The sequence below is a fragment of the Pteronotus mesoamericanus genome, unplaced genomic scaffold, assembly GCF_021234165.1.
Source record: "Pteronotus mesoamericanus isolate MK-2021 breed Mesoamerican mustached bat unplaced genomic scaffold, CSHL_Meso_final scaffold_12, whole genome shotgun sequence".
Taxonomy (NCBI): Eukaryota; Metazoa; Chordata; class Mammalia; order Chiroptera; family Mormoopidae; genus Pteronotus; species Pteronotus mesoamericanus.
In genome coordinates, this window is record NW_026555303.1 from 1,209,608 (window position 1) to 1,222,324 (window position 12,717).

The window sequence follows — 12,717 nt, forward strand, 5'->3', positions numbered from 1 at the left end:
TCTCAGTCTGCCAGGAAAAGGGAGGAGTGATTCCCTCTAGGAGAGAATGTCCTGAGCCCTTCTCTTGAAGTGGCCTTTATTGAGAACCATATGCACAGGGGTATACAGCAGGGTACATATGGTGCAAAGCTCATCAATAAATGTTAAAAAGCTATGATTACAGAAAATGGATAGAGCTCATAGATAACAATTGAAGGAACACAAAGATTTGCCTCAGGTCAGGGTCTGGTTGACAGAGTGGCCCCCATTCAGCCCTGAAACCTGGGAAATTGATCACATTCTATGCTCAACCCCAAACATCAGTACTCATTAACTCAGGGGCATTCTTAGCAAAGTAAGTCTCATAGGATTTAATAATTCCTTTTCCAGGCCTAATTGTCCTTGGGAACCGCCTGATCCAGTTTAGGGCTGTACCTGTCTTTAGTATTGTTTCAAGCCTGAGCCAGGTGGGTGGAGCAGAGCAGTCAAGAGGTAAGGAGACTTCTTTCAGATAGAATGAAGACTCCAGCCATGACAAAGCTGAGGGGTGAAGGTCTTTTGCCCCTTCTCCATGTCCCCCAAGTCCTTTCTTGATGGCCCCTATGCAACTGTGCCTGCCTTAGGTTGCCCCTGCCATCGAAGGTTCTTACCTGTCATTAACTAAACAGCCATCCTTTGGGGCCAAACGGTGATGTGAGGGAGACAAAGTCTGCACCCCTGCTAGCGGGACAGGTTTTGTCTCCTCAGTGGCCTATTTTCTCAAGGCTTCCATGTTCATCTCCAGCCTTGGGACCCTCTCACTTTTAAGTGAAGCTACAGTCCCTAAAACCAGGAGGGACAGATTCCAATAGAGGAGAATCAGCAACAGAACAGAATACCATTGGTTTTCTTGTGATGAACAAAGAAAAGAAAGAGGTAGTTAGCACAGAACCTGGCAGTGAATCTTGTACATCAGACCATAATGATGGTGACAGCAGTGGTGATTGAAGCCTCTGTGACTTCCTCATTGACCTTCACAAGGGCCTGTAGACAACTTTGGACAGAAACAGTTTTCTTCCAGATGACATTCCAGAAAAGTCTGCCCCACTCTGCCCTGCTTAAAGGCATTGGTCATGCCCAGAGAGTGAAGAACATCCTCCACATCATAATTGCCCTCTGGGTTAAATCTAGGGAGTAACACTTCCACTTCTTTATCCATCATATCTTGCCTCAACCATTTTATGAATTTCTCATAAGTATGCTTATTTTCCACTGTTTCCAAATCAACATTTTTATTGAAATGCATGATATTCATATTTAGCTTTTTGCTGACATAAGGCAGCACCAGAATTTTGGTGAATATTTGGTGAATATCTCCTATATGTCATATTAAAGGTAAATTCCTTAAACATCGTTTTCACAAGTTTCACTTTATTCTCACTAAATTTAAATGGTTTGTCCTTGTTTTGCTCTTTATTAAACTGATTATCTCAGTTTCCTTCAAAGTAGAGTGCATTCATGATAACCAGAGAAGTAACTTGATTAACTGAACTTGAATATAGCAACTCTGTAATGTTACATTCTTTATTGTTAGCTACCCAGGTGTTTATATGTTTTCTAGATTCTTTTGTAGCTTTGAATAAGTTGAGCTCTTCCATCTCTGCTTGGTAGAATTTGGCAACAGGAATCTTTAAAAGATGAGGTGAAATCATAAGACTTTTCTCCAAAGAACCTGCTGGCAGTTCTAAGCAAGAACTGCATTCCTGTCCTGTTAAAATCAGTAAGAATCTACTGGAGACCCTGATGGACATATTCATCTCTGTTACCATGGGTGAGAAAAACATACCTTTGAGTTGTTTCCACCCAGTTTTTTTTAAAGTTTTAAGACAAACATTCTATGTGCTTCCAAAAGAGTATCCATGATGATGAGTCTCAGGCTGTTGGTGAAGTGGTCCAAGTGAGTAGTGCAGTGGCAGGCAAAGTCTATATTCTTAAGCACTGTTCAAAACTGTCTTTAAAAAAAATTGTCAGAACAAAACAAGCAAATAAAACACTATGAATCCAAGAAGAAGAAGGAAAATGGATAATAATTATATACCAGAATACCAAGGGAAAGTAGTAAAAACAAAATATTTTTGATAACATAAAAACAATTGGTACATTGAAAATGGGCAGGAAAACTAAATAAGTTTTTTTTCCCCCAAAATGCTATCCAAATGGTCAACAGATACATCAGAAAATACTCAACATCACTAATTATCAGGGAAATAAAGATCAAAATCGCAATAAGATATCACCTTAGCCTTATGAGGATAGCTACCATGAACAAGAAAAAAGATAATATTGGCAAGGATGTCTAAACAGACAAGGCTTGTATATTGTTGGTGAGATGTAAATTTATTCAACTAGTATGTATGTTCCTCAAAACTGAAAAATATATCTACCATATGGTCCACCAATTCCACTTCTAGGCATATAACCAAAGGATATTAAAACAGGATATCAAAAAGATTTCTGTTCTCCTATATTTATTGTAGCATTATTCAAAATAGACAAGATATGGAAACAACCTAAGTCCCTATCATTAAATAAATAAATATGCAATATATGTGTAAAATGGAGTATTATTCTGCCATGAAAAAGAAGAAAACTCTACCATTTGCAACAACATGGATGAATCTTGAGACACTATGGTAAATGAGATAGGACAGAGAAAGACAAATATTGTAGTATATCATATATATTTAATATAAAAAGCCAAACTCATAAAAACAAAGAGTAAAATGATGGTAGTTACCAGGGGCTGAGAGGGAGGAGAAGGAGAGATGTTGTTTAAGTGTACAAACTTACAATCAGTAAAAAAGTTTTGGAGATCAAATACACAGTATATATACAACTCAATTCTATTATAATCATCAAATTTAAAAATTAAAAAAAAATCTTACTATGAAATAGACATCTATTATTTTTTTCTCTAACACCTTTCTGTTAAAATAGTATACAGTATTTCTATTGTCAAATACCCATTTCTTCATTATGGTCTATGTATGATTTATGCCACCCAAAACCTACAAGGTTAAACCATGATTAGAGTAAACCACGTATTTGCCTTCAATGACTGTTTTAAGAATGGGAATTTCAGTATTAACCAGAGAGTCCCAGAGCCAACTTCCTCCCATTTCCATAGTCTCCATTTTGTGTGGGCAAGCGATGACCACAAAGAACCAAAAGGAGGGAAAGCACACAATAGAAGACCCTAAAATGACAAGTGCCAGGGTGCCCGCTGGGATGGGGGGCCAAATGAGTGTGCGAGGTCATGATGAAGCCCCCTGGGCTGGGGCAAGAACGCCGAGTCCAGGGGGGTGGGGGGTTCTGCCAGGCGGGGGTGCACACTCGAGGAGCAAGAGTGAGAGTGCAGAGCGATCCAATGAAATAGTGGATGCCTGGCTGAAGGGGTTCACAACTGACCAAAGGAGGAGTAAGATATAGACCATAAACTGCTAAAAGGCTCAAACAAACGACCAAAAGTCATATAGGGTAACAACTGACATCAGCAGAGGCAGTCCCTAAAGAGAGAAAACTAAAAAATAAATAAATAAATAAATAAACAAATAAATAAATAAATAAATAAAAAGACCCGCCTACTACCATAAAAGTTTAATCCACAAAGTCAGGAAATCTAGAAGGATCAATTGAAGCAGAAGCAAAAATAAATAAATTAATTAATTATTAAATAAACCCTGACAAAAATGTGAAGAAAAATAATATCCCCCAAAGAGGTGGAAAAGGGGAATCCCCACAGACAGAGCTGAATGAAATAGGGGCAAGGGAACTATCAGATATTAAATTCAAAACAATTGCTCTAAGGAAGCTGAATGAGCTCAGCCACTTCAAAGATAACTATGAGAAACTGTGGAGAAATTATCAGGATCTTACAACAAACTATACCAACCTGGAAAAAGACATAGAAACTATCAAGAAGACACAAGACGATATGAAGAATACCATTTCTGAATTGAAGAACACAGTAGAAGGAATCCAAAGTAGGCTGGATGAAGCCAAGGACTGAATCCGTGAGATGGAGGATAAGGTAGAAAAAAGCTTCAAGAAAGAACAAGGAATGGAAAAAATACTCCAAAAAAATCAAGAGGCATTTAGGGAAATGCAAGACAACTTGAAACGCAATAATATCTGTAAAATAAGGATACTAGAAGGAGAAGAAGAGGGGAAAGGGATAGGGAACCTCCTCAAAAAAATAATGATGGAAAATTTCCCTAATTTGAGGAGAAAAAGGTCTCATGGAACCAGGAGGCACAGAAGACCCCATTCAAGAGGGACCCAAGGAGGTCGACTCCAAGACACATCATCATTAAAATGGCAACTATCAAAGACAAAGAGAAAATCGTCAAGGCAGCAAGGGAGAAGGAGAAAGTAACATACAAAGGGGCCCCAATACACCTAGGTGCTGACATCTCAACAGAAACACTACAAGCGAGATGGGAATGGCAACATATGTTCCAAGTCATGAAAAGCAAGAGCCCGCAACCAAGGCTTCTCTACCCAGCAAGACTCTCAATTAAAATGGAAGGTGAATTAAGGAGTGTCCTAGACAAAAGAAGGCTAAAAGAATACATCTCTACCAAACCAGCACGCCAAGATATGCTAAGGGGACTGGTTTAAGAAGATGAAAAAAAAAAAAAACAATGAGAAAGAAAAACACAGGTACAATGATGAACAAGGAATAAGTTAATATCACTAAAAACTCACAATGTAAATGAACTAAATGCCACAATCACAAGGCACAGGATAGCTGAATGGATAAGAAAACATGACCCACACATATGCTGCCTACAAGAGACCCTCCTCAGAGCAAGAGACCTACACAGATTGAAAGTAAAGGGATGGAAAAAATATTCCAAGCAAATGGGCAAGAGAAAAAAGCAGGGGTTGCAATACTTATATCAAAGTAGATTTCAAAAAAAAAAAAAAAAAAAAGGGGCCATCAAAAGAGACCCAGAGGGGCACTTTATAATACTTGAAGGAAGAATCTATCAAGAACATATAAACATTGTAAACTTATATGCTCCCAATATAGCAGCCCCCAAGTATAGAAAGAAATTGTTGGATGACTTCAAAAAAGATATAGAGAACAACACACTGATAGTAGGAGATTTCAACACCCCACTGTCAAAAATGGACCAATCCTCCAAATAAATCATCAATAAGGATATGGTGGAGCTGAAGATGCACTAAATCATATAGACTTAACTGAGATATATAGAACCTTATATCCCAAAGAAGAAAAATACACATTCTTTTCAAGTGCTCATGGCAGTTTTTCAAAGATAGACCACATCATAGGAGGCAAAGTAAGCCTCAGCAAATTCAAGAAAATTGAAATAATACTAAACATTTTCTTGGACCACAAGGTCTTCAAACTGGAAATCAACCTCAAAAGGAAACTTCAAAAACTTATAAACTCATGAAGACTGAACATTAGACCATTGAAAAATGAATGAGGATTAGGAAGATGGCGGAGGAGTGAATGGGAGTCACGCTGACCACCTCCCAAGACAAAATTGGAATTGTGACTAAATAGTGGAGTAATCACCTGGAAAACAATGGAACAATAGTGGGAGAGGAGCCTTGGAGCCTCGGACAGTGGATTCGACTCTCACACATCCCAACGGGTGAGAAGTGCGGTGGAGGCTTGAGAGGGTGGGCTGGGTGCCCACGGGCACTAGCACCAGAGGGACATTGAAACGGCCAGTTAGCTTTCCCCTGAGAAGAACGGGGTCTGAATCATAAGCAGTGACCCCTAAACTACAGCAGCTAAAACCAAGAAAATACAGACAAAACACAACCCCAAAAGCTTAGGGGCATTCTCTGCCAGAGACAGGTGGCTGGGGATGCAAAGAGACATTTAAAGGGCCAACGCAAAAATTGCAGTGGCAGCCACCCTCCTTGATATCTGGGTAGAGGCGGCAGAAGGATGGGCTGGTGCCTGGGAAAAGACTGGTGAGGAAAACTTTGTGAAGAAAACTGACACGGTGGCCAGTGGAGCCCGGTGATAACGCACCTCCCATTCCGCATCTACCATCACGCTCAGGCATAAGGGGATCAGTTAACCTGCCTTTTGTGCACTCTTCACACAGCTTGTGCACATATGTTGGGGGGTTAAGTGCAGACTGGCTGGGAGAGCCTTGAGGAGTGACTGGAGACGGAGGCATTGGGGAAAGAACAGGAGGAGCAACCGGAGAGTGCCAACTCTCTGACCGTTCTGTAGTCTCCATTGTGGACTGGAAAGGAATGGCCCCAAAGAGGAAGAAGTGGGGCCCCCATGAACCAGGCTGCCTGCGATTGAAACGCAGTCTGCACAGGGGCTGGATCCATGGACGAAGGGGTCACAGAACTGCCCTGAGAACCCTGAGGAGAGACTAGAAACATAGGCATTGGGAAAAGAATGGGAGGAGCAACCGGGGGTCCCGAATCCTTCTCCTTGCCATAGTCTCCATTGTGCGGGAAGAGACCACACCCCCAAAGAGCCAAAAGATGAAAAGCACTCAATAGACACCCTGAAACAACCCAGTGCAGACGCGCACACTTGCGCCGAGTGGCCTGCGAGGGTTGGCGAGCATGTGTGTGAGCCGGGCGAGCTGGTGAAAGCTTGCACCGGCTGGCAAGGCCTCTCACAGATTGGAACTTATATGGCCTAGGAGGGAGTGCACAGAGCAGCAAGGGCAGATGTAAATTGACCCGCCCGGCCTGTGATTCCAGAGCAGCTCACAGAATTAGTAGATGATGGGCCGAAGGGGTCACAGAGCTGCACAGAGTCCCTGGAGGAAAGACCGGACACGGGATTAACCAGACAGTCCTGGAGCTGACTTCCTCCCATTTCCGTAGTCCCCATTTGGAGGGAGTAACCAACGCAACCAAAGAGCCAAAAGCGGGGAAAACACACAATAGAAGACGCTAAGCTGACCAGTGCCAGGGAGATCGCGGGCCAGGGGGTCAGAGGAGTACACGAGGTAACAAATAAGCCCTCTGGGCAGGGACAAGCACAGGAGAGCCGAGGTGCCCGGGGTAACCTGCAGGGAGGGGAAGCGCGTTCAAGGAGCTGGCATAAGACTGCACAGTGATCCCAAAATATAGTCCAGCCCCGACCAAAATGGTCACAGACCTGCCCACAGCATGAGTCAGACACAGACAGTAGACTCCTGAAAGGCTCAAACAAACAACCTGAGGTCATATACGGTCAACAACTGACATCATCAGAGCAGGCTCAGAAAGAAAAGTAAAGGGAAAAATAAATAAATAAATAAGCAAGCAAATAAATAAATAAATAAATAAATAAATAAATAAAAAGACCACCCTACTACCATAGAAGTTTAATCCACAAAGTCAGAAAATCTAGACAGCCCAATTGAAGCAGAAGCAAAAATAAATAAATAAATAAATAAATTACTTATCAGAGTCTCATAAAAATGGGAAGAAAAAGAAGATCCCCCCAAATGAGTGGAAAAGGGGACTCCCCACAGAGAGAGCTAAATGAAATAGAGTTAAGGTAACTATCAGATACTGAATTCAAAACAATGGTTCTAAGGAAGCTCAATGAGTTCAGCCGGATCAAAGAGAACTAAGACAAACTGCAGAGAAACACTCAGGATCTTACAGCAAACTATATCAGCCTGGAAAAGGACATAGAAACTATCAAGAAGACACAAGAGGATATGAAGAATACCATTTCTGAATTGAAGAACACAATAGAAGGAACCCAAAGCAGGCTGGATGAGGTCAAGGATTCAATCAGTGACATGGAGGATAAGATAAAAAAAAGTTCCAAGAAAGAACAAGAAATGGAAAAAAAAAAGACTCAAAAAGAATGAAAAGGTATTGAGGGAAATGCAGGACAACCTGAAATGCAATAATATCTGTATAATAGGGATACCAGAAGGAGAAGAAGAGGAGCAAGGGATGGAGAACCTACTCAAAAAATTAATGATGGAAAATTTCCCCAATTTGAGGAGAGAATGACTCTCATGGATTCAGGAGGCACAGAGGACCACACTCAAGGGGGACTCAAAAAGGTCCACTCCAAGACACATCATCATTAAAATGGCAACTATGAAAGACAAAGAGAGAATCCTCCAGGCAGCAAGGGGGAAGGAGAAAGTAACAAACAAGAGGGCCCCAATAAGTCTAGGAGCTGACTTCTCAACAGAAACACTACAGGCCAGAAAGGAATGGCAACACATATTCCAAGACATGAAAAGAAAGGGCCTACAACTAAGGCTGCTCTACCCAGCTAGGCTCTCAATTAAAATAGTAGGGGAAATACGGAGTTTCTCAGACAAGAGAAGGCTAAAAGTATACATCTGTACCAAACCAGCATTTCAAGATATGCTAAGGGGACTGGTTTAAGCAGATGAAGAAAAATAATGAGAGAGATAGGAACACAGGTACAATGAGAAAAGATGAGTTTCTATCAGTAATATCTCTCAACTTGAATGGACTAAATGCCCCAATCAAAAGACAGGGTAGCAGAATGGACAAGAAAACATGACCCACACATATGCTGGCTAGACGAGACCCAACTCAGGGCAAGAAACCTACACAGATTGAAAGTAAAGGGATGGAAAAAAATATTCCAAGCAAATGAGCATGAGAAAAAGGCCGCGGTTGCCATACTTGTATCAGACAAAGTAGATTTCAAAGCAAAGTTCATAAGAAGAGACCGAGAAGGCCACTTTATAATACTTAAAGGAAGAATCTATCAAGAAGACATCAACATTGTAAACTTATATGCTCCCAATATAGGAGCCCCCAAGTTTATAAGGAAATTGTTTTATGATTTTTAAAAGATATAGACAGCAACGCACTGATAGTAGGGCATTTCAAAACCGCACTGTCGAAAGAGGACAGATCTTCCAAACAAAATATTAATAAACATAATGTGGGGTGGAATGACACACTGAATCAAAGATACTGAACTGATATATAGAGAACCTTACATCCCAAAGAAGAAAAATGCACTTTCTTTTCAAATGCTCATACAGTTTTTCAAAGATAGACCACATGATAGGATACAAAGCAAACCTCAGCAAATTCAGGAAAATTGAAATAATTCCAAACTTTTTCTTGGACCACAAGGGCTTGAAACTGGAAATCAACCTTAAAGAGAAACTTCAAAGACTTACAAACTCATGGAGACTGAACAGTGGACTACTAAACAATGAATGGGTCAATAACAAGATGAGAAGAAATAAAAAATTTTCTGGAAACAAATGAAAATTAACAGATAACAGTCCAAAACCTATGGGAGACAGCAAAGGCAGTCCTGAGAGGGAAGTTCAGAGCAATAGAGGCTTACCTAAAAAAGATAGAAACATTTCAAATAAAAGACCTAACACTACATCTTCAAGAACTGGAGAAACAACAACAAATAAACACCAGAGCAAGTAGAAGGAAGGAAATATTCAAGATTAGAGCAGAACTGAATGCCACAGAGACGAAAGAACAATTCAGAGCATCAACCAATCCAGAACCTGGTTCTTTGAAAAGATAAAGAAAATTTATCTTTAAGAAGATTCGTCTAGTATAAAAGGGAGAGGACCCAAATTAATGATATCAGAAATGAGAGCGGAGAAATAAAAACTGATTCCACTGAAATACAAAGGATCGTAAGAAAATACTATGAACAATTATATGCAAAGAAATTTGAAAATCTTGATGAAATGAACAAATTTTTAGAAAAGTATAATCTTCCAACACTGAAGGAGGAAGAAACAGAAAGCTTGAACAGACCGATAACAGCTGGGGAAATTGAAGCAGTCATCAAGATACTCCCAGCACTCAAAAGCCCAGGGCCGGACTGTTTCACAGGAGAATTTTACAAAACATTGAAGGAAGAGCTAACCCCTGTCCTTCTCAGAGTATTCCGAAAAATGAAAGAGGAGAGAAGACTCCCACTCTCTTTTCATGAGGCCAGCATCACCCTGATCCCAAAACCAGATAAAGACACTACAAGAAAGAAAACTACAGGCCAATTTCGCTGATGAACATAAATGCTAAAATCCTCAACAAAATATTGACAAACTGCATCCAGCAATACTTTACAAAGATTATCTACCACGATCAAGTGGGATTCATCCCAGGAATGAAGGGATGGCTCAATATATGCAAATCAGAAAATGTGATACATCACATAAATAAAAGAAAATACAAAAACCACATGATCATCTCGATAGATGCAGGAAAAGCATTCAATAAGATACAGCAGCAATTTATGATCAAAACACTCAGCATAATGGGAATAACTGGGGCATTCCTGAATGTAATAAAGGCCATGTATGAAAAACCTACAGCCACTATCATACTCAATGGGCAAAATCTGTACGCTTTCCCACTAAGAGCTGGAATACGACAAGGATATCCGCTCTCACTGCTTCTTTTCAACATTATATTGGAAGTCCTAGCCACAGCGGTCAGACAAGAGAAGGAGATAAAAGGCATCTAAATAGGAAAGGAGGAAGTAAAGCTATCATTGTTTGCAGATGACATGATAGTGTACATAGAGAACCCTGTAAACTCTACCAAAAATCTCCTGTATCTAATAAGTGAATTTGGCAAAACTGCAGGATACAAAGTCAACATTGAGAAATCAAAGACATTTTTGTACACCAACAATAAAATAGAAGAAGAAGAAATGAGAAAAAAAATACCATTCAATGTAGCTAGAAGAAAAATAACGTACGTAGGCATAAATTTAACCAAAGAGGTAAAAGACCTGTACACAGAAAACTATACAACATTGAAAAAAGAAATTAAGGAAGAAACAAATAAATGGAAGCATATACCGTTCTCATGGATTGGAACAATTAATATCATCAAAATGTCCATACTACCCAAAGCAATTTAGAGATTCAATGCAATCCCTATTAAGATACTAATCACATATTTCACAGAAATAGAACAGACATTTCAAAAATATACATGGAACGATAAACAACCCCGAATACCCGCAGCTTTTTGGAGAAAGAAAAACAAAGTAGGAGGGATCGCAATACCTGACATCAAACTATATTACAAAGGCACTGTACTCAAAGCAATCTGTTACTGGCACAAAAACAGACCCATAGACCAGTGAAACAGAATAGAAAGCCCAGAAATAACCCCAGGTCTTTTCTTTTTCAAATACTTTTGTCTCTGCCTTCTGCACCCCACCACTTTCCCTTGCCCCCTCCTTTCTTACCTCCCTCAGCTCTTCCCCTTTGGTTTTGTCCAAGAGTCCTTGCTATAAGTTCCTTTACACTTCCCCTCTCTTTCCCCATCCCCCCTCTTTCCCTCTTGTCTCTGTTGATTTCTTTTCCTTTTAGTGTTGCTGGTCTTATTTTCCTTGCATCTTTGCATTGATGGTTAGGTTCCAATTATAGGTGAGATCATATGGCATTTGTTTTTCGCCCCCTGGCTTATTTCGCTTAGCGTAATGCTCTCAAGTTCCATCCATGCTATCGCGAAGTTTAGTAGTTCTCTTTTTCTTTCTGCTGTGTAGTATTCCATTGTGTATATATACCATAACTTTTTCATCCAATTACCTACTGATGGTCATTTAGGTTGCTTCCAACACTTGGCTACTGTAACTTGTGCTGTAATGAACACTGGGGTGCATAGGTTCTTTTTGTATTGGTGTTTTGGTATTCTTAGGGTATAGTCCCAGCAAGGCAATCACTGGATCAAAAGGCAGTTCCATTTTCAGCTTTTTGAGGAAATTCCACACTGCTTTCCACAGTGGCTGCACCAGTCTCCATTCCCACCAACAGTGTACTAATGTTCTCTTTTCTCCACAACCTCGACAGCACCTGTTGTTTGTTGATCTGCTTATGATGGCCATTCTGACTGGTGAGAGGTGGTACCTCATGGTGGTTTTGATCTGCATTTCTCTGATGGCTAGTGATGCTGAGCATCCTTTCAAATGCCTCTGGGCCCTCTGTATCTCCTCCTTCGAAAAGCGTCTGCCCAGGTCCTTTGCCTATTTTTTGATTGGATCATTTGTCTTCTTGGTGTGGAGTCAAGAGAGTTCTTTATATATCTTGGAGATAAAACCACTATCTGACATATCATTAGCAGATATGTTTTCCCATATGTTGGCTCCCTTTTCATTTTGCTTATATTTTCTTTAGCCATGCAGAAGCTTCTTATTTTGATGAATTCTCATTTGTCTATTCTTTCCTCTATGTCCCTTGCTTTAGGAGACATATCAGTGAAAAAATTGCTGCGTGGGATATCTGAGAATTTCCTGCCAATGTTCTCTTCTAGGACTCTTATGGTGTTGAGACTTATATTTCAGTCCTTTATCCATCTTGAGTTTATTTTTGTGTATGGTGTCAGCTGATAATCCAATTTCAATTTTTCGCATGTAGCCTTCCACCACTCCCATCACCATTTATTGAAGAGGCTATTATGGCTCCATTTTATGCTTCTGCTCCCTTTGGTAAATATTAGATTCCTATAGAGACCTGTGCTTATTTCTGGGCTTTCTATTCTGTTCCACTGGTCTATGGGTCTGTTGTTGTGCCAGTACCAGATTGTTTTGAGTATAGTGACTTTGTAGTAGAGTTTGATATCCGGTATTGTGATCCCTCTGACTTTGTTTTTCTTTCTAAAAATTGCTGCGTCCATTCGGGATTGTTTATGGTTCCATATAAATTTTTGAAATGTCTCTTCTATTTCTGTGAAATACATAATTGATGTCTTAATAGG

The 12,717-nt window shown here is 40.1% G+C and overlaps 1 pseudogene; it reads right to left on the bottom strand.

Moving 5' to 3' along the window:
- Positions 1 to 801: 801 nt before the first annotated feature.
- Positions 802 to 6,251, bottom strand: LOC129082154 (serpin B6-like; annotated as a pseudogene).
- Between the last annotated feature and the right edge of the window lie 6,466 nt (positions 6,252 to 12,717).